Below are 21,123 nucleotides of genomic sequence, written 5' to 3' on the forward strand. Positions count from 1 at the left end.
TCTGTGACATCAGCTGCTGGCGTGTGCTTGGAACCAGACGCACGCCCACCTACACCCACACTGTTTGGCTTTTGTCATTCAGAGCTGGAAGCACTGACTAGAGCAGGGTCCCAGGTGTTGTGACACCACATCACGGGGTGCTGTTTTCCACCAGCTCTCTTAGAGAGTCAGACATGCAAGGCCCACCTGGGGGTTAGGTGGATGTGATGTAAACTCAGTGTTCTAAGTGGTGTCATTGGATCTGAGACATTTTGTCTTTCCCTTCCCCTCTCCCTCTCTCTGATCCAGATCCCTTTGCCAGGGAACAAAGGAAGAGGGGGCAGTATTTCTTAATGGAGCCCAGACACAACCCACAGGACTCCACTGGCAGTCCTGGATGAGGGTAATTTTACATGTGGCCCTCTGGGAGCTCTAGTCATAAATAGACAGCTGGGCAAAGGGCTGAGCTGCTGAACCTATGGCTGTTTTGATTGGTCGGCCAGAGATCCAGATAAAAGAGAATTCCTCGCATCTGCCTTCCTTTCATCCAGGCTCTGGAGTCACGTCTCAGCTCTGCGATCTGGAGAAAATGATTTCAGTTCTTTGTCTCAGTTTTCTCAACTATAAAATGGAGCTAATAACAGGACTTCCCTTAAATGGTGATTAATGAGGAATGAAAGTTTATCCACATAAGGCACTTAGATCAATCTTTGGCCCATGGGGAAATTGTCTATGAAGGTTAGTGATTACTAATATCTTTACTAAGCTTATAACTTCCTAAGCTGCAAATAGACAAGGGACATCACAGCCTACCTGGAGATGAAAGCAGGGCCTTTGGGAAGTTCTGTACCTTGGCCTGAAAATACTGTGACTGGCCAGCAGAGTCCTCCCCATCCACAGGCACGGAGTGCTCCGTGGAGATGCTCTCCACCTGCTGCTGTACTCGCAAGGACGCCTGTAGGAGGCAGGGCCCAGTCATGTTTATCTTTACCTCCAGGGCTCTTTGCGGTTCTTCCACAAAGACTGGCGTCTTATAGATGCTCAACTGAATTGATATTGAAGGCCGTTATTTGACATCTTTGCCATGAAAGTCCTTGCCTGTGCGGAGCTGACTGCCCCAGAGCACAGTGGAGGTTGACTTCAGGCATCAGTAGCTCCGGAATTCCTGATGACTATGATGCAAGTGCCCCAAGAGCACAGAGGTGTTTTTTGTTTTTAATTTTTTTGGGGGGCGGGGTGTGCATAATTAGGTTTATTTATATATTTTTAAAATTTGCATTTTTTAATTGAAATGGTTATTATTTTTTTTAATGGAGATACTGGGTATTGAACCCAGGACCTCATACATGCCAGGCATGTGCTCTACCACTGAGCTATACCCTTCCCCCTCCCCGCCTGTTTTGTTTCTAAACTGGTATATCTCCAGTGTCTAGACCAGGACCTGGCACATGATTGATATTCAATAAATATTTGTTGAAGGTATAAATAAATGAAAAACATTGGAAGGGCTTCAGGAGGTAATGTTTAGAAGGGGACGCAAAGGGACTGACTTTTCTTAAAATCACATATGTTAAAGTCCACATTTTCAACTTAGGTTTTATTTTTTTATTTTGATTGTGATTATACGTGACATAAAATTTACCATTTTAACAATTTTTAGGTATATAGTTCAGTGGCATTTAGTACATTCACATGTTATGTGACCATCTCCATTATCCATTTCCAGAAATTTTTCAAGTTTCCCAAACTGAAATTCTATTCCCATTAAACACTAACTCCCCATTTTCCTCTACTCCCAACTCTGGCAGCAACTGTTCAATTTTCTGTCTCTGTAAATCTGACTCCTCTAGGTGCCTCATATAAGAGAAATCATACAACATTTGTCTTTTTTGTGTCTGGCTTATTTCACTTAGCATAATGTTTTCAAGGTTTATCCATGTTGTAGCATGTCTCAAAATTATTCCTTTGTGGCTGAATAATATTCCATTGCATGTGTATGTACTATACTTTGTTTTTCCATTTGTCTTAGTCAGTTTGCTGTAACAAACTACCTTAGGCTGGGTAGCTAAAACAATACACATATATTTCTTATGCTGGGAATCAGAGATCAAGGGCCCAGTAGATCCTGGGCAAAATCTTCTTCCTGGTTTGCAGCTGGCTCTCCTTGCTGTATCCTCACGTGGTGCAGAGCAGAGAGGGAGCCAGCTCTTGTGTCTCTTCTGATGAGGACACTAATCTCATTCATGAGGGGTCCATCATCATGCCCTAATTACCTCCCCAAAGACCCACCTCCTAATACCATCACATTGCAGGGGTTAGGATTTCAACATATGAACTTTGGAGGAGGGCACAGATATTTGATCCATAATACCATTCATCTGTCAGTGGATATTAGGGCTGCTTCCACCTCTTGTGAATAACGATGCCTAAGAACATGGGCGTACGTATATCTGAGTCTCTGCTTTCACTTATTTTGGGTATGCACCCCAAAGTGAAATTGCTAGATGATATGGTAATTCTGTGTTTGATTTTTCAAGAAACCATTCCACACTGAACCATTTTACATTCCCACCAGCAATGCATGAGAGTTCTACTTTCTTCATTCCTCACCTGCACACTTGTGGAAATCCTGATGAGTGTGAGGTGTTACCATGTCATTGTGGCTGACTTGCGTTTCTGTAATGATTACTGATGTTGAACATCTTTTCATGTCTACTGGTCTTTTGTACATCTCCTCAGAGAAATGTTCATTCAGGTCCTTCATCATTTTGTAACTGGGTTGTGTGTTTTGTTGTTGAGTAAGCTAGTTTTAAATGTTTTGTCTAGTAAATCTGATGCCTGTGCTTCTTTAGGGATGCTTTCTGTCAGTTTATTTTCTTCTTTGGAATGGACCGTATTTTCCTGTTTCTTTGTGTACCTTGTGATTTTTTTTTTTATTGTTGAAAATCAAGCATTTGGAAAAATAGCAGTCTCTCCCAGTCTTTGTAGACTGGCTCCATGCTAGGGTGGTCCTTTACTAATTAGCTAGGTGTGCTCTGGGCCTTGGGATAAGCCTGAGTGGAAAACTTAAGGACTTTTCTGAGCATGAGTTTGGTCTAGGCCCGTGTGTAATTTTTTTAATCACCCACCCGCTGCCCTCAACACACACACATACAAGGCTGCTTTTGAATGTTTTACTTCTCCACAGTGTCTCACCCAGCTTCTCAGCAGGGCTACTGATGGTCTGTTGTATGTCTCCATCAGTCACCTCTTACTCTGGACACCTACTGGTCTCAGTCGCCTTGTAGCTTTCTTGACCGACTCCCATTCCTTCTCCCCACCTGAGCTCTAAGTTGGATGAAACAGAGACTAGGCATTCAGGCGGATGCCAGACAGGCTAGAACATTGCAGATAAGATCTGCTCTGACCCACTGGCTCATGGGAAGGAGTTGGAAACTGAGATGTGGCCTTTTCTAGACTAACACTGCCTCCCTCAGACTCTGCCTTGCCCAGGAGGTGGTGGAGCGAAGGCAAGTAAAATAGCACAAAGGTTCCTACCATTTTTCATGTGGCTTTTTCTTGATTGGGTGTCCTCTTGGTTGCTGGTAGACTTTTGACTTCTTTATTCTAGCACTCCTATAAGGTTATTTTAGCGTGTGTATGTGTGTGTGTGTGATGTTTCTGTGGGAAAGTAAGGGCTTGGAGATTCCTAGTCCACAATTTTGTTGACATCACTCTTCATCTTAGGTGTTAAGACTTCACTTTGGGGGAGTATTAATGGAAATTGATATTTTGAGTTACCTCACCACTGAAGTTACTCTTAGGCACTCTCCCAGATTTTGGAATTTTGAAACCATGAATGAAATTAGAAACCCCCATTAGAAGGCAAAATAAAGAGGATCTAGAGAGCCATATTTGGGGTTGGGAGAAGCTGTTCTAACCTCTGCTATGAGGACTTCATTGCAGGTGTTATTCACGTGATCCTCTTGTGTTCTTTATGAGATACCAGGGGAAAGGTTTTTCTCCTTACCTGGTCTGGGTAAAAATATACAAAGATTCTCTGTAAAGAAGGCAAGACAGTTATCATGCCCATTTGCTTCATGAGGAAACTGGAAATTAATAGGTGTTTTAGCCGGGATTCTTCTTCCCGCTCTACCGTACCGAGCCTTCTGCCCTCCCTGAAAAAGGAAGATTCCTTTGTAGCTAAAAGCAGGATCTCTGTCTTGTTTGCTCTTGTATCCCCTGCATCTGGAATGCTGCCTGGCACATAGTAGGTTTTCAAGAAGTATTTGTGGAATGAATGAGTGACTGTGAGGAGCCAGTTTCCTATAGTATATGAGAGAAAAAAAGAGAACTTTTAAAACCATTTAAAAATTTTATTTAGGGGAGGATGTTACAGTGGTAGGGTATGTGCTTAACATGCATGAGGTCCTGGGTTCAATCCCCAGTTCCTCCATTAAATAAATAAGTAAATAAATCTAATTACCCCCGCCCCCAAAGTTTTGTTTAGTGAACTTTATAATGAAGTATACATGCAGAGAAGGGCATCCGTCCTAAGTATATAGGTCAGTGAGCTCCCGCATGGACACATCCTGTAACCTGCTCTCAGATACAGATGTAACCAGCTTCTAGATACAGAAAGAAAACACCCTCTGACAATCAGTACACACCACTAACCCTCTGCCTTCTCTCTGAAGGGTAACAACCACCCTGCTTTCTTAATGTCATGGATTTGTCTTGCCTATCTTTGAACTTTCTATGGATTAAATAGTGTAATAAGTCCTTTTTGGTTTTTGGCTTTTTTGTTATTGCTGTTCAACATTTTGTGAGATTCATCTATGCTGCTGAGTGAAGTTCTAGTTGAACTGTGTTACCTTTTGAAACTTTAAAAACATTTTAGTCTGAAATTAGTCAATGTCGGGTGAAATCCCAGGTTTACAGAATAATAACCTTCTCTCAGCACCATTTAGTGAGCACACAGGGACAGACACTATGCTGAGAACTGACATTCATGAATGATCTTACTTAACCCTTTCAACAGTTTCCTGAGCTGTGGGTATCATTCTCCCCACTTTCTTGGTAAAGAAACTCAAACATGAAGAAGTTAACTAGCTTGCTAGTTAATTACAGGTTCATAATTGATGAAACCCTCATTTGAACTCGGGCCCCACAGTCAGCCATGCCCGTGCTTACATTGACTGCCACTCTCATTTATCTTCTCCACATGGGATTCCTTTAAGAAACTGTTTTAAAATGAATATGCATTTAGGTAAAGCCAGAGGGGAAAGCGGGGCTGGTACTGATTTGGAGATGGCTGTCTTTCAGCCATCTTCACTGTGCGATTGGACAGCTTCCCAGGACCTCTTTGCTGTCTTGAAATGTGTGTACACTGACCCTTTGAGTCTTTGTCCTCTCGTCACCAGGGCTGACTCAGGGACCCAGAGCCCAGGAAGAGAGGAAGAATACCTGGATCCCGGCCTGTATGTTCTGGATTTCAGCCTCAGGATAAAGTCAGGAAGGATTGTCTACAGCCATGTCCTGTGTCTTTGGGCCCAACAGTCATGGGTCACAGACCCAGCGAGAGGTCAGCTCCACGCCAGCTGTTCTCTGTATCTGTGTAGGAGGTGGTGACCTTGGTTGAATTGGCCCAGCTGAGAACTAGGTTCCTCTGTCAAGTGGTGAGCTGCATTTGTGGAACTTTTCTCCAGAGGCAAGCTCTCCCAGCCTGGGATTTACTGTGTTTACTTCCCAGCTGTTTTTAACACACCATTCAGAATGATGCAGGTTTTTCTTTTTTTCTTTTTTTCCTCCTGTTAGATTTTCCTTAGGCCAACATTTGTCCTTCTCCGTTTGGTGGGCCTGAAATACTGCAGGCTCGCTGTGACTCCTGCTTTTGTGCTCATTTGTAGAAGATACCGGTGAGTGAGGGTAGAGACATCTGTCTGACACTAGCAAAGGCTGTGCTCTCCCCTCTTCCTTGCTGCTCACCATGACCTGTCCTTTTGTGGGACAGGATACCCCTCAAATGTCCATTCTCCTTTTACTTCAATTTTTGGTTTTGTTTTGTCTTTTAAAAAGCTGTATGTGCTGATTTTACAGAATTAGCCAGGACTTAACTCTTGGTTTGGATCTTTCACTTCCCTAGTTTCGGGGGAAAATGCATGCCCTCTGTCCTCTGGCCCCTTTCCCAGTTCTCTTATTTCAAGCCTTGAGCTCTCTCAGTGTCATCAGCTTCCTCTGTCAGTTCAACGCTTTGCTTCATCTCTGTTGCTTTTAAAGATACAACATACTCTCTGGGCTTTTATGACCGTGGCCTGTGTTATTTCCTCTGCTGATCTAACTCTTTCAAAAGCGCCTTTCTGCAGCCTCTCCCCTTTCTGCTCCACTTGCTCTTGTCTCGGAGAATGATCTTTAGCTGGTGAGCACAAGTTCATCCTCCCCGCAGCCTCTCTGAATTGTCTGGAAGAGCCAGGCTTCTCGGCACCAGGCATCTTGTGGCACACGTTCCAGCGCTCAGCTCACGACATCCTTGCTGCCACGTTTGTGAGAGTCATGCTGCCACCACCACTTACAGGGTGAGGAGATTGTTCCCAAAGCACAGAGCTGGGAATTAAACTCAGGGTTCTTGAAAGCCCACATTTCTGTCTGCTTTACCCACTTGCCTCCAAGTCCTTTTACCTTTGGTATTTATAAAAGAATACTGTCCAGAGGAGAAGGGTCCTATCCGAATATTTGTGGAGGGAGCTTCCTAAAATAGAGTGCCCTTCAGGCAGCATTTCTCTGTCCTGTCACCTCCATCCTGCAAAGCCCCGCTCACATCTCACCTCTTGTACGCAGCCTTCCCTGGGAACGGCCCCTCCCAGTGCCCCCTGGTTCCTTTGAATAATCCAGAGGCGTGTTTAACCACGTATTTGGTGCCTAATTATTTCCCACTTCCACTTTGTCATCCACACATCCCACCTCTCATCATCAGCCTCTGAAGGGTGACAGTTCTTTCCTGTGCTTTGTTTATCTTCCACATTGCCCTGAACATAGTTTGTACCCAGGAAATATATTTAGATCAACTGGATTATTTTGTAGATTCTGGCTCTTCTTCCGTTTTGTGTTTTGTCCCTTTTTTCCCCTCTTAAGTCCAAGGATTTGCTCTTGAGTTTCCCACCTTCCTTGCTACTTATGAAAGCCCTTGGGTATTCCCACGTTGCTGAAGTGTCACTTTCCCAGGCTGCTCAGCCTCTAGGTCTCCCTCCTTTGAGCTCCACATTTCTTAACAGCAACAGCCTTCATCATGCTCCAAGCCTATGCAACCTTGTCTTAATGCAGTTTCATAATCAGTTCTTTCAGGGAATTGTGATTTAATATCATTTGAATGCCTCTTACATGCCAGATTGGGTGGGAAGTGGTGGGTGGGGAGTGAAACCAGGGCCCATAGGACCCCCATCCCTGCTTTGACGAGCTAAGCAAGCCAAGCGGCTGTAGCCTGGTGAGTGGTGTGAGAGGGGAGAGAGGGCTGTGGGGAGGGACGCCAACCCAGGTTGGAGGAGTCGAAGTTTCACAAGGAGTTGCCACTGTGGAGGAACTAAAAAGAGTTCGATATGACTAGAGTGTAAGGTGGGACTAAAGATGGGGGCAGAGGAGTGTGGAGAGAGATGCAAGAGATGTGACCAGAACCCAAAGCAGAGACCCATCACAAAGGCTTCTGCAGGCCCTGGGCAGGAGGTTGAACTTGACCTTAGGAGCAGGAAGAAACCCCTGAAGGGATGTGGTCAGGGGTGGGGGCCGCTCTCAAAGCCTGTCACCCTGACTGTGCACAAAGGTCTTTGAAGGCAGACGCTGGTGTAGCTTTTCTGTAACTCAGCAGTACTGGGCACATAATAATGCTTGGCTGTTGAGAGTGACGAGCAGGCAGGGGGGAATCCTGGCTCTCCTCCTACCAGCCCCACTGCCTGGGGTGGAATTGAAGGAGGCGGGAAGTGGGCTGCACAGGCTACATCTGAGTGCTTACTCTGTCCTGAGAATGCTGCTACACACTATTTTATGTAAATGATTTTATTTCATCTCCGCAACGACTTTGCAGCAAATGTGTTATCCCTCATTTACCAAGTGTCTAAACAAAGCTTAAAGAGGTTATATAATTTAATCAATAACAATAATAATAATACTTATTAGATACACTGAGTTACTGCAATTGAAGTGGACAAGAAACAACCAACCAACCATATTATAGTTTACACTTAATTCCCCGTCGAACTCAACTTCAGTGGTGGATTTTATTAAAAATGCACTTAATGTTATTTTCTGCCTCAAATGTCTATCTTCCTAAGGTTTATGATGGCATTATGTTAAAAAAAAAAAAAGAAAAGAAACAGGAGTAAACCCCTGCAAACTTCCTCTTATCCAAGTTCTACACCAACCTGGACTAGCCTGGGACTTTGCATTGCACGGGATGTTGATGCTTCCTAGTTAAGAAATTGCATGTGCACCTTTGGGGTAAGAGAGATTATTTGCCTACTTCTGATTTACAAATTATCTTTTTAGCATTTGAGACATGAGCTGTCACTATACAAAATTTTTATCATAATTACAAATGAGCTTTACATATGAAAGACCTACCAGCACTTTTAAGGAAAAAACCCACTTCAGTTAGAAATGGGACACATATTTGATTGCTATCAAATAGCATTTATTTAATACAACGATGGAATCTATCAAGTCAGTGGGCTTTTACCTGCCTGTCTCTTCTGCCTTTAGTTGTGGGATCCGCAGCTGTGATTGGGTGGAAACCTCTTGAAGGAAGTAGAGGAAGGCCTGGCCCACCCCTTACTGCCTTGTGACCTCAGCCAAGTTGCTTTACTGCCCTGGGTCCTGGTTTCGTCGTCATGTTTTTAATTTAAAGAAGGCTCTTGCCTACTCAAGTACATCACGCCAGTATTCTCCCCTTACTCTTTCTCCCACTTTGTCAATTCTCGTAGAGACTTCCAGTCTGCATACTGAGTCAGTCTCGTAGAGAATCATTCCAGTCTGCATACTGAGATCCTCCGTGGTATCCCAGCTTAAAAAGCCTTTTCCTTGCCTCCACCTCCCTCCAGATAACGCCTCATTTCTCTTCTCTCTTCATAGCAAAACTCCTTGAAACAACCACTGAGACCCACTGTCTGAATTCTCTTCTCCACTTTTTTTTTTCTATTTATTAAAAAAATTTTTTAAAATTGAAGTGCAGTTGATTTACAACGTTGTATAAGTTTCAGGTGTACAGCATAGTGATTCGGTTATATGTATACATAAATATGTGTGTGTGTATATATATGGATATAACCTTTTCATATTCTTTTTCATTATAGGTTACTACAAGATAGTAAATTTAGTTCCCCGTGCTATACAGTAGGACCTTATATTTTATCTATTTTATATATAGTAGTTTTGTATCTGCTAACCCCAAACTCCTAATTTATCCCTCCCCACGCTTTCCCTTTTGGTAACCATAAGTTTATTTTCTATGTCTGCAAGTCTGTTTCTATCTTGTAAATGAGTTCATTTGTATCATTTTTTAGATTCCCCATATACATGACAACATATGGTATTTGTCTTTCTCTGCCTGACGTACTTCACTTAGTATGATCACCTCTAGGTCCATCCATGTTGCTTCATCCTCCTCTCTACTTTTGAGCTCTGTCCAGTCAGGCTTTGGCTTGTGCCATTCCCCCAGAACAGCTCCTATAGTTCTCAATCATGATCTGCCTGTTTCTAAACCCAGCAGTCCACTCTCACGCCTCATTTTTGTTGACCTCGAGCAGGACTGAACACAGTTGATCATTTTTTTTTTATTTTTTTAAATAAGAAAAAGCTCTTTCTTCACTTGGTTTCTAGATAACATCTCCACCCACCGCCACTGCCACCTACGTCATGAATGGCTCTTTCAGCCTTCTTTGTAGGGTTCTTTTCCACATCTCAATCTCTGAATATTGAAATGGCCCAGACCTCAGTCCTTGGGCATCTCTACACTCCCCCTTAGGAGATTTTATGTAGTCTAATGGCTTTAGTGCCATCTTATGCTGATATGACTCCCACATTTGAATCTCCAGCCATTCTTCTCTGAAGAAGATTTTGTTACCAATTGACTTTGCAGTACCTCCACTTGAGTATCTGGTAAGCATCTCAAACTGAACATCTTTGAACTCCTAACTCTTCCCAGCCTCCAAACCTTCTCCTAAAGTTTTCCCAGCTGAATTTCATTGTTTCCTCCTGAGTAAATGATAATTTCAATCATCCAGTTGCCCAAGCCAAAGTCTTTGAGGTCATTCTTTGTTTCTTTCATAGCCACATCCTTGATTCCTCCACTTCTCATCACCTCTACCACTTTGGTCTCTTACTTGGCTTCCTACAGTGGCCTTTCGTCTGGTCTCCTTATTTCTGGCTTTGTTTCCCTAGGTTTATTGAGATCTAATTGACACAAAATATTATGTATGATTTGATACATTTATGTGTTGCAAAATGATTACCATCATAGGCTTAGCTATCACCTCCATCCAGTCATATAGTTATTTCATTTTTTGTGTTGAGAATGCTTAAGATCTATTTTCTTAGCAACATTCAAGTATATATAATACAGCATTATTAGCTAAAACAACCATGCTTACATTAGATCCCCAAACATGTTAATCTTGTAACTGGAAGTTTATACCCTTTGACCAATAACAACCATTCTACTTTCTGTTTCTGAGTTTGACTTTTTTTTGATTCTGCATATAAATGAGATCACACAGTTGTTTATCTTTCTCTGTCTGACATACTTCACTTAGCATGGTACCCTCAAGGTTCATCCAAGTAGTTGCAAATGGCAGGATTTCCTTTTTTTTCTCATGGGTGAATCATCTATTCATCCACTGACAGACACTTAAGTTGTTTCCATATCTTGGTTATTGTGAGTAATGCTGCAATGTACATGGGAGTTCAGATATCTCTATGAGATCCTAGTTTTAATTACTTTGGATATACACCCAGAAGTGGACTCCTAGTTCATATGGTAGTTCCATTTTTAATTTTTTTGAGGAACCTCCATACTGTTTTCCGCAGAGGATGCATGAATTTACATTCCCACCAACAGTGCACAAGGATTCCTCTCTACACCCTCACCAAAACTTGTTCTCTTTTTGATGATAGTCATTCTAACAGGTGTGACATGATATCTTATTGTGGTTTTGATTTGCATTTCCCTTATGATTAGTAATGTCAAGCAATTTTTCATGTACCTGTTAGCCATCTGTACGTCGTCTTTGGAAAACTGTTTATTCAGTTTGCGTATTTTCAATCAGATTGTCGTTTATTTTTTGCTTTTGAGTTGCTTGAATTCTTGATGTACAGTAGTCCCCCCTTATCTGTGGTTTCAGTTATTCCCTGTCAACCAAGGTCCAAAAATAGTAAATGGAATATTCTGGAAATATTATGGACTATTTCTGAAAGAAATAGTTCATAAGTTTTAAATTCTGCACTGATCTGAGCAGCATAATGAAACCTCATGCAGTCCTGCTCTGTCCTGCCCAAGATCCCCAAACATTGACATCATCTTGGCTCAATGATTCGAAATCACCTAAAGCAGATGACCCTGCTGCTGATGGATTGTCAGTCGGCCAATCAGAGCCTAACACTAGGTTACAGTGCCTACGTCATTCACCTCACTTCCTCTCAGCATGTAGGCGTTTTATCATTTTATCATTAGAGATTACATTCACATAAGGTTTGTTACAGCATATTGTTACAATTCTATGATTAGTTATTGCTGTTAATCTCTTACTGTGCCTAATTTATAAGTTAAGCCTTATCATAGGTATGTATGTGTAGAAAAGAAATATGTATAGAGTTTGATACCATCTGCGGTTTCAGACATCCAGTAGTGGGTCTTGGAGCTTATTGCCCACAGATAAGGAAGGACTGACTGTATTTTGGATATTAACTGTTTGTCAGATACATGATTTGCAAATACTTTCTCCCATTCTATAGGTTGTCTTTTCACTTTGTTGATTGTTTCTTTTGCTGTGCAGAAGCTTTTCAGTTGGATGTGGTCACACATTTTTGCTTTTGCTGCTTGTGCTTTTGTTGTCTTATCCAGGAAATCATAGCCAAGACCAAATGTCAGGGAGATTTCTTCCTAAGTTTTCTTCTACAAGTATAATGGCTTTAGGTCTTCAATTTAAGTCTTTAATTCAGTTGAGTTACTTTTTTCTGAGTGGCCTAACATAGGGGTCCAATTCCATTCTACACATGTTTATCCAGTTTTCCCAACCCTTTTCCCACATTGAATATTCTTGGTTCTCTTGTCAGATATAGTTTGCCTTATATGTGTGGAGTTCATTTCTGGGCTCTTGATTTTGGTGGAGTCTTTAGGGTTTTCTGTACATAGTAACATGTCATCTTCAAATAATGACAGCTGTAATTCTTCCCTTCAAATGCCTTTTTTTCCTTTGTCTGATTGTTGTGGCTAGGACTTCCAACACTATGTTAAATGGAAGTGGTGAGGGTGAACATCCTTGTTTTGTTCCTGATCTTACAGGAAAAGCTTTCAGCTTGTCACCAGTGAGAATGATGTTGGTTGTGGGTTTGTCATAAATAGCTTTTATTATATTAAGGTATGTTCCCTCTATACCAACTTTGTTGAGAGCATTTATCTTAAATAGATGTTGAATTTTGTCAAATGCTTTTTCTGCATCTGTTGAGATTATCATGTAATTTTTACCCTTTATTTTGTTAATATGGTGTGTCACATTGACTGATCTATGGATATGGAACCATCTTTGCATCCCTGGAATAAATCCCACTTGCTCATGATGTATGATTCTTTTTATATATTGTTGAATTTGATATGCTAATGTTTTGTTGAGGATTTTTACATTTATGTTCATCAAGGATATTGGCCTGTAATATTCTTCATTTTATTTTATTTATTTTTTTAATGTCATCTGGTTTTTGTATCAGTGTAAGACTGGCCTTGTAGAATGAATTTGGAAGTGTTCCCTAGTCTTTACTTTTTTGGAATAGAAAAAGATAGGTATTAACTCTTCCGTAAATGTTTGGTAGAATTTTCTGGTGAAGAGGTCTGGTCCTGTTTGTTGGGAGTTTCTTGATTACTGATTCAATTTTATTACTAGTAAAGGATCATCCAGATTTTCTATTTCTTCCTGATATAGTCTGGGAAGATTGTATGTTTTAGGAATGTATTTATTTCTTCTAGGTGGTTCAATTTTTTGGCATGTAACTCTTCATTGTATTTCTGTAATATAGGTTATAACTTCTCCTTTTTCATTATTAATTTTATTTATTTGAGCCCTCTTTTTTGATGAGTTTGGCTAAAGGCTTATCAATTTCTATTTTGTAAAAAAGAAACTTAATTTCATTGATACTTCCTATTTTTTTTTTTGTCTCTATTTTATTTATTTTGTTTTTGATCTTTATTTCCTTCCTTCTGCTGATTTGGGACTTTGTTCTTTTTCTTCTAAACTCTTTAGACAGAAAGGTTATTTGAGATTTTTCTTGTTTCTTGATGTAGGCCTGTATTGCTATAAACTTCCCTTTTATAACTGCTTTTGCTGTGTCCTGTGGATTTTTGAATATTATTTTTCTATTTTTATTAATCTCAAGGTTTTTTTTTTTTATTTCTTCTTTGTTTTCTCTATTGACTCATTGGTTTTTTTTTTTAGTAATATGTTGTTTGTCTCCACATATTTGTGCTTTTCCAGTTTTCTTCCTATAATTATTTTTAGTTTCATACTATTTGTGGTCAGAAAAGATGCTTTATGTAATTTTAATCTTGGTAAATTTGATACTTGTTTTGTGGCCTAGCACATGATCTGTCTTGGAGAAAGTTCTATGTGAACCTGAAAAGAAGGTGTATTCTGCTTTTTTGGAGGTAGAATGTTCTACAGATATTAAGTCCTGGTCTAATGTGTCATTTAAGGCAGCTGTGTCCTTATTGATTTTCTGCCTGGATGATCTATCCATTGATGTAAGTGGATTTTTTTTCTTTAAATATTTGGTAGAATTCACTAGTGAAGCAGTCTGGTCCTGGACTTTTATTTGTTGGGAGGTTTGATTACTAATTCACTCTGCTTACTCGTTATTAGTCTGTTCAGATTTCCTGGCTGTTTATGATTGAGTCTTTCTGGAAAGTTTTCCATTTCTTGAAATTTATCCATTTCTTCTAGGTTATCCAGTTTGGGGCATATAATTGGTTTTACTAGTCTCTCATGATACTTTGTATTTCTGTGGTATCAGTTGTAATGTCTCCTATTTCATTTCTGATTTTGAGTCCTCAGTCCTCTTTCAGTTTTTTTAAGTAAGTCTAACTAGAAGTCCATAAATTTTTAATTTTTTCAAAAAAAAGCTCTTAATTTCATTGATTTTTTTTTTATTGTTTTATGGTCTCTCATTTATTTATGCTCAGATACTTGTTATTATCTTCCTTCTTCTAACTTTAGTTTTATATGTTCTTTTTCTAGTTTGAGGTATAAAATTGTTTGAGATTTCTTTTTTCTTAATATATGTATTAATATATGCATATATAAACATCCCTCTTAGACTGCTCTTGGAGCATCCTATAATGTTTTATATGTTGTACCTCCATTTTTATGTTTCTAATATATTTGATTTTCCTTTTCCTTTTTTTTTTTTTTTTTGATCCATTAGGTTTTCATGACTATGTTGCTTCATCTGCATGTACTTGCAAAATTTCCAGGTTTCCTCTTGTTACTGATTCCTAGTTTCATACTATTGTGGCTGGAAAATATACTTACTGTTATTTCAGTCTTCTTGTATTTGCTAAGACTTATTTCGTAATGTGATCTATTCTGAAGAAAGTTATATTAGAGCTTGAGAAGAAACTGTATTCTGCTGCTGTTAGATTAATATTCTGTATGTGTCTGTTAAGTTTATTTGGTCTAAAGTTTGATTCAAGTCTAACGTTTCCTTGTTTTTCCTGTTTTGATAATTTCTCCATTGTTGAAAATGGAGTATTGAAGTCCCCTACTCTTAATATATTATTATCTGCTTCCCCCTTCAGACCTGTTAGTATTTGCTTAAAATATTTAAGGTATTCTGATGTTAAGGGCATATATATTTATAAGTGTTTTATCTTCTTAATAAATTGATACCTTTATCAATATAATGTCCATCTTTTCCTCTTGTTATCACTATTGGCTTAAAGTTTATTTTTTCTGATATTAAGTATAGCTACCCCTGGTCTCTTTTGGTTTCCACTTAGATGGAATATATCCACCTTCATTTGAGATCATGTGTGTCCTTAAAGCTGAACTGAGTCTCTTGTAAGCATACAGTTTTTTAATGCATTTAGTCACTCTGTGCCTTCTCATTGGGGAATTCAACAAAGTAATATTTAATTATTGATAGGTAAGTTTTGAAGTTTTCTTTCTCTTTTCTTTCTTTCTTTGCTGCCTTTCTTTGTAAGTTGATGACTTTCTGAAGTGTAATGTTTTGATTTCCTGCTCTTAATTTATGTATCTATTGTAGATTCTGGCTTGTGTTCCCCACAAGGTTTACATAAAACATCTTGTGTACGTAACAGTCTAATTTACCCTGATAATAATTTAACTTTGATTGCATACAAAAACTATATTTTTACTCCCTGATTTTATATTTCTGATGTCATCATTTACCATCTTTTTTTTTATTGTGTATCCATTAACAAATTGTTGAAACTAGAGCTATTTTTATGCTTTTGTGCTTTAACTATTATTTTAGAGGTAAGTAGTTGGCACATCACCATGTTACAGTATTAGAGTATTCTCAATTTGACTATATGTTACCCTTTACCAGTGTGTGGTACATTTTATGTTTTATTTTAGTAGTTAGCATTCTTTTGTTTCAACTCAAAGACTCATTTCAGCATTTCTTGTAAGCTGGTTTCATGGTGATCAGTTCCCTTAGCTTTTGTCTGTTAGGGAAGGTCTTTATTTCACGTTCATTTCTGAAGAGCAGTTTTTGCATGGTAAAATATTCTTGGTTGGCAGTTTCTTTCTTTTAGGATTTTGCATATATTATCCCGTTCTCTCCTGGCTTGTAAGGTCTCTGCTGAGAAATCCATTGATAACCTTATGGAGGTTCCTTTGTATGAGACAATTTTTTCTCTCACCTTTTGAATTCTGTTTTTATTTTTGGTTTTATAGAGTTTAATTAATATGTGTCTTGGATAAGAACATTTTGGATTAGAATTTTGAGATGACTTACTAACTTCATGAGCTTAGATCTGTCTTTGCCTTTTAAAATCCATTCTTAACAGAGTTATCCAGGAAGATTGGTTTTGCTCATTGCCAGATGCTTAACTACTAGAAATGTACTTGACACAATGTTTAAGAGTGAGTGTTCAAAACTATATGTGAATGAATGAATGATTACATAAAACCAGGGTGCTGGGAAGTGATCTCTAAGGTCTTATTCAAATCTGCTTATCCATGCTCTTGTACAGTTAATAAGTACTTCCTCTTTCTCACTAATGACTTTAAAATGTGTAAAATAAAGCCACTATAGTAGGAAATTAGTCTCAGCTGAACTAATGAACATAATTATAATAGTTGGGTTTTTTAGAAGTCTTTTTAATGTGCTTTAAATGAACTTATTTGTTCCTCACAACAACCTTGTGAGATAGGTATTGTTATTTTCATTCTCCAGGGGCAGAAATTGAGGAAAAGAGAGGAAGGATTAGCACCTAGCTAGCCCAGGGTCGTATGGCTAGTAATAGCCAGGACTTGAACCCAGAGCTGTAGTTCCTTATTGTAAGTCACTTCCTAGGGAATTCAAAAATGAAAACATTTTTAAGTCGGTGATACATAATACTTAAAACATAACTCCCTTCTATTTTAATATACTCCACCCTAAAATATTTTATTCAAATTTGAAAGATGGATATTGTAAACAATAATTCCATGAACTATATCTGTTAGTATGTGACACTGTAAGTAAAGGAAATAAAAATATAATATTGGTTGATTTTTTTTTCCCTTTGCTTTTAACTCTCAAATGGTTTGGACATTTTATTGGTCTTTGATATGTATTTGGTATGTTAAGAACTGTGACGTCATTCCAACTACTGGAGTTTTCACATAATCTCTAGGGGATTAACTCATCTGGAAATCAGTTTGAGGCTTTATGAGATCACAGGACAGAGGATTATTTCCTTGTTTTGTCACTGTCTTCTTGTAGCTTTGAGGTCCTAATGCTGCCTCATGATCAAGAGCTCTTATGCTGCTATGTAAATCTGTTTGGTCAGGGGAGGGAATGAGGGGTCCTACTGTGGGGAGAAGGGACAGGGCTGCGGGAGTCAGCAAGGTGAGCCCTAAGGTGTGGTCAGTGGATGCCCCTCCTAACATGAAGCAAAGGGCAGGGAGAGGGAAAACATAAACTGTAAGAACAACTGTTTATTCTAGTTGGTGACTGAAGTTTTACATTCTCACTAGTCCTCACCACATCCCTGTGAGGCATGCACTATTTTATTGGTTTTTGCAGTTGAAGCCTAACTGGTAAAAGTGCAAGGCTGCGTCCAAAGCCAGGTGCTTTCTGCTACACTGCTGCTCCTACTTCATCGCCGTCCTTAAAGCTCAATCCAGAGCTCCCCATGAGAGAGGGGTTAGGCCACCACAGGCGTCTCAAGTTTCAAGCAACTCCACTCAGATTTCTATTAATGTGACTCTTCTGTGCAAGGAATAAAAGCAAGTGCTCAATGGATATGCCTATAGATCCTTCATTAAGTGAATTTAAATGATCAGAATTCATTCTCGTGGGAGTAGGGAAAGATGTGGAGTATCTTTCTGTAACTACGAAATTTTACCCAGCACCTGAGTAGTAATCTCATTTCTGTTTGAATTAAGAATTGATTAGAGAGGAAAATGACAAGTTGAGTCAAGAAATCCTTTTGAAACAGCATAAAAGCCCCCTAAAGAAAGCATATTCGTCGAGTGTGTGTGTAAGAGTGGCCCCTTTCAAGAAGGAATCCTGGACATTTGTGAGAAACTGCCTGATAGGAGAGGGAAATGCAGGCAGGTGGCCTCAGAAATATGGGAACAAAAGTACCTTTATTCTTCGAAACTGAAGAGTGCTGGTAAAACTGAAATAATCTATAATTGCAGTTAATTCTTTTCTAGGCATCTTTTGTGAATGTTTTTTCACCACTCTAACAACTAGAGAGTGTGTTTCTCAGGAGAGGGAGGAAGGGAGGGAGGGAGAGACAGAGGGAAGAAGGAAGTGTCTCAACTCCTTACTGCAAAGCTGAGTGACTGAAGTTTGTGAGCAAAGGTCTTCGTGGGACCAGCACTCTCCCCTCGCGTTCATTTTGGAAAGAAAAGACCCTCCCCTAGACGCCTTCTTCCTCTTTTTGTTTTGTTTTGTTTTGTTTTGTTTTGTTGTTGTTGTATACTCACCTCCAGGTGGCCTTTAAAAAAAAAAAAAAGATTAAATTCACAGTAGCCTGAGGAGTAGGTGCCTTGATGAATAAGGCCTTTCTCACTGAATCTGGTTCTCACACAGCTGCTCTGAGTACAGAGTGGGAGGATCAGGCAGGAGTCAAAGCGGAGCTAGAATTACCCAAAGCAGGAGGGCTTTTATGATAAACCCAACGGGAGAGACTGAGGAAAGGTGCATGTGGTCCTGGGTGACAGAGCAGCTGTGTGCACGTCTGCTTGCCTGAAAAGGTTCATTCTTGGCAATTATTTCCAGAGGAGGCAAGGGGCCAATAAAGCTTTGTGATGCGGGCTCATCTGTCATTGCCAGCTGTCTCCCGCGTTCAAGTCCACCTCCACTCACAAGCAGCAGTGCGTCATTTACAGCGCGCTGGCATCACCAGCCTCTGCTGGTGGGGTCAGTCAGGACCGCCCCTGGAGGGAAAAGCTTTTGCGCTCACAGAACTTTAAATTCCCGTTGCTCTGGGCACTGGAGACTAGCAAATGTGGAGAGTCGGAGGCTCCCAAGTTTCAGCCGGAGGATGGATCATGAAACGAGGGTTGACAGTATTCCCAAAGGGTTGAAATTAAAAAAAAAAATCAAATCATTGGATCACTGCTTTTAAAATGGTGATGTTGCTTCTCTTCATATCCTGGCTTTGAGTAGGGTGCTGGAGGAATCACCTGGTCAGTGATTCAAAGGTTATTAAACGGCAATCATTTCCCGGGCTTAGAAATGACTGTTTGGCCCAGGCTGAACAGAGAAGAAATCATGGGAAAGGGAAGTCCCTTACTTCACGCGTAGTGAAAATGATTCTCTACCAATTTGGGAAGGGGTGGGGGTGGGGGTTGGAAGACCCACCGTAACTAGAACTAGTCACTGTGTTTAAATCTTGTGTTTCTAAAAGTGTTTCAGCAGGAGTGCATGGTGCTGTGTGAGGGGTGGTTCACATGACAGGGGAAGGGGCGGAGATAGAGACAATCTAACTTCAAGCTCTCTGAAGCCATGTGGGATGGATGAGGGCATGCACATTCTTCTGGGGCCTCTCAGGCCACCTCTTCCCATTCCTCTTGCCTAATGCTGCCTCCTTTCGGACAGGCAGTGAGAGGAAGGAGTCTTCCTTGGAGAGTGGACATGAAGAGGAAGATAAGAATCTGAGAACAAGGCTGGCCTTAGACCAAAGCAATATGAACTCAACCCCAGTGTCCCTGTTGTCGTCAACAGCCCTCAGACTATACATCAGGAGGGCCGGTCAGCCTAAGGTCAGCAGAAGTGCTGTGACTCCGTTCCTGACTTATGCTGGCTCCATACTCAAAGTGAATAGGTTAAAAATTAAGCTTGAAAAATAAGTCAATTGACTGACTAAACTATTCAACCAGAGAAATATCTTGGCCTTAATTATTTGGATGTTACCTTAGATATTGAGAATTGAGAATAACCATCTAATTAAATGAAGAAGTATGTATATATATATATACACACACACATACATACACACATATACATACACACAGAGAATAACCATCTAATTAGATGAAGAAGTTGTGGTGTACACACACACACACACACACACACACACAAGAATATTACTCAGCCATAGTCTAAGTGAAGTAAGACAGAAAGAAAAATACCATAGGATATCACTTATATGTGGACTCTAAAAAAATAACACAAATGAACTTACAAAACAGAAACAGACTTGCAAACATAGAAAGCAAACTTATGGTTACCCAAGGGGAAAGGGTGGGTAAGGCTAAATTAAGAGTTTGGGATTAGCAGATACAAACTACTGTATATAAAACAGATGAACAACAAGGTCCTACTGTATAGCACAGAGAACTATATTCAGTATCTTGTAATAACCTATAATGAAAAAGAATATAGATATATGTATAACTGAATCAGTTTGCTGTTCACCAGAAACTGAAACAACATTGTAAGTCAACTAAACTGCAATAAAAAAAAGGTCAAGAATAACCATCTAAAAAGTATCTTTAAAAAACAATCTCTTCATTCCCTTTTGCCTCACTGAGGCAGCAGTAATTCAGGCAGTAAACAGAAATTTCAACAGGACAATACTTAGAGTGCATTAAATAAATATAAATTTTATTAAAAACACTCACATAGCGTTATCAGGAATGATATAATAATAAACGCTTTCAAATAACCAGCATTCATAACATTACAATACTTACAGTATTTATAACCATCCGATTTTTATAGACAAATCAAACATCTGATGAAAAGGAAATGAAACTAAGTTTTTTTTAAAAAAAAGCATAGAAAAATGCACACAGAGTTCATTATCTTAGTGTCAAACTGCAAAAGTTTCCTACACAAGTTAACCACTAGCTTTAGAAGTGAGCTGTACACCACTGTGCGTCAATCAAGATGAAAAATTCATTCAAGTAAAGTTGACACCACTCAGAAGCATTTTCAAGTATGGCTATATAGTCAACCTGATATTCCTATATAAGCAAATTGGAGATCTGCTTTCCATTCATTCTAACTGAGGCAGGTTTGATATTTACAGTTATAGATCTGATATTTACAATATGCCACTCAACTTCCTCTCCTCCTCCCTACCTAACCTCTCCTCAACCTCCCCCAAACTATATTTCCTGCTCTTGTTGGCCAGCAGTTTGACAGATGACAGTGGATGATACAGAAACCAAATATCCATTCATATAGGGTGGCTGACTCAAAACCAACTAATGTGCATGTAGTAAC

General features: G+C 39.6%; 1 non-coding gene across 1 annotated transcript; it reads right to left on the reverse strand.

Annotated features, from left to right (window-relative positions):
- Window positions 1-1,290: 1,290 nt before the first annotated feature.
- Window positions 1,291-1,364, reverse strand: TRNAA-GGC (transfer RNA alanine (anticodon GGC)). The gene has a single exon. It is a non-coding gene; the product is annotated as a tRNA-Ala (tRNA).
- Window positions 1,365-21,123: the final 19,759 nt, after the last annotated feature.

The sequence above is a fragment of the Camelus dromedarius genome, chromosome 1 (genome assembly GCF_036321535.1).
Source record: "Camelus dromedarius isolate mCamDro1 chromosome 1, mCamDro1.pat, whole genome shotgun sequence".
NCBI classification, from domain to species: Eukaryota; Metazoa; Chordata; class Mammalia; order Artiodactyla; family Camelidae; genus Camelus; species Camelus dromedarius.